Source organism: Microplitis demolitor, chromosome 2, assembly GCF_026212275.2.
Source record: "Microplitis demolitor isolate Queensland-Clemson2020A chromosome 2, iyMicDemo2.1a, whole genome shotgun sequence".
Classification (NCBI taxonomy): Eukaryota; Metazoa; Arthropoda; class Insecta; order Hymenoptera; family Braconidae; genus Microplitis; species Microplitis demolitor.
Window position 1 is genome coordinate 13,778,740 of NC_068546.1, and position 1,909 is coordinate 13,780,648.

The window sequence follows — 1,909 nt, forward strand, 5'->3', positions numbered from 1 at the left end:
AATTTGGATTCTATACGTTAGAGAAATTGATAATCTCACATACTTTTCGTTGTTCACTGCTTACTTGCAAGTTGGTCTTTGGACTGCAACTCCCGTGGACGGCTTTTGTTGTTCTCAGGTCGAAAGATGATTTGGTCCAGAAAGAAGGGATGTGGTTCTTAATATTAGAAATAATCTAATATTGAGGTTTACCCAATGATAGATGTTTATTGAATAATTTTCCTATGGGCTTGCCGTACTCAGTTCACAAGATGTTAAATTGTTCTTAACACTAAGGTTCTTTTCTTTAACTTTAATCTCTGGGATTTATACTTAACTTTTAAACTTAAACTTATGATTTTACACTTTGAATTTATTAAGTCTTTAGCTCATTTAAGTTCGGTCTGAATCTCCGACTCTAGCAATTCACTCAGACGAGAATCGCTATTTTCACACTCAACAATTATTATAAAAATCACCCACGCCGCCTCGTGTTTTACGCGAGCGGTACTTCCCGTCTAGTGATTTTTATGGAACAGAAAACAATTTTGAATAGAAATTTTAACGATAACAAGCAACTTGCCACGCCTCTCGAGTGCAATATTGAGACGATCTTCCCGTGGGATTTTATAGTATACTTCACTGCTTAGATTTGTTAATGAAAATGTACTACTCGGGTTAGAAGAAATAGAAAGTAGAAAAAGAGGGTTGCCTAAACGTAACACGGTTTAGAACTCACGCCGGTGAACAAGAAAGATACATTAACTTCTCAAGCGTCATAGGCTGCCGCACCTTGATGCTCGTTTTGATCACCTCGGTTTGCGGTTCTGGAGGAAATAATTTAGAAAATATAATTGGATAAATTTAGAATACAGTCAAGTGAAATTCTCTGACTGGAGGAAACGTTGACGACGTGCAATGAGATGTTGGCCGAAGTTGCTGTCCCTAAAATTGTTAACGCTGCACTTTACAACGAGCGCGGCAAAGGGGTCCCTTTAATATATACAGCAAGCCGGATATAACACACAAATAAATAAATTTCTTGTATTTTTTATTAACAAAATACAAGATTAAAATTTGAAAATGCAAAAAAATTGTAAAACCTATAAAAACGACGTATAAATAGAATGAGAAGAATGATTTTCCCAAATTTTAAAATGTTTTCCGGTGGTATCGAACTCGTTTATTTTCAAATGATGTACGGAGTGGATTTCTCTTTCGCTTGTTATTTTTTTTTTTTTTTGATATATCTCTTTTGAATGCCCAGCAATAGTCTGCCATCATGTTGATATTCCAATATCTCTGATACCTAGTCTCCATTTCACTTATGTCTTGATGAAAACGTTTTCCCTGTACTTCACTGTACTCCCCAAGATTCTCAGGAAAGTGGTCGATGTGAGAATCTAGGAAGTGTAATTTTAGATTCATTAAGCAACCTAAATTTTTGTAATTTGTCACTAATTCTTCGACTATTGTCCTGCAAATTTCACGGTTATTATTTCCTAAAAAGTTATGATACACATTTTTGAAATTTACCCAAGCGGCTCTCTCCGTATCATTAATTATACCTATAAAATTAGCATCCTGAAATAGAGTTCTAATTTGGGGTCCATTAAAAATTCCCTCTTTTAATTTGACATCTCTTATTGCTGGAAACTTTTCTTTCAAGTACTGAAAACAATTACCATCCTCGTCCAGAGCTTTGATGAGACCTAGTTTGATGTGAAGTGGCGGTGGCAGATAGTTTAAATGTTGAATTAATAGTGTTTGTGTTACATTATGAGTACCGACATTTAATTGCACTCTCGTAGGCCATTCTTTTTTCACATAGTGATTCTTTCTGTCTCTGCTATCCCACAAACATAGATAGCAAGGATATTTTGTGAATCCTGATTGTTGGCCTAAAAGAAGTGTTGCGATTTTGAGATCC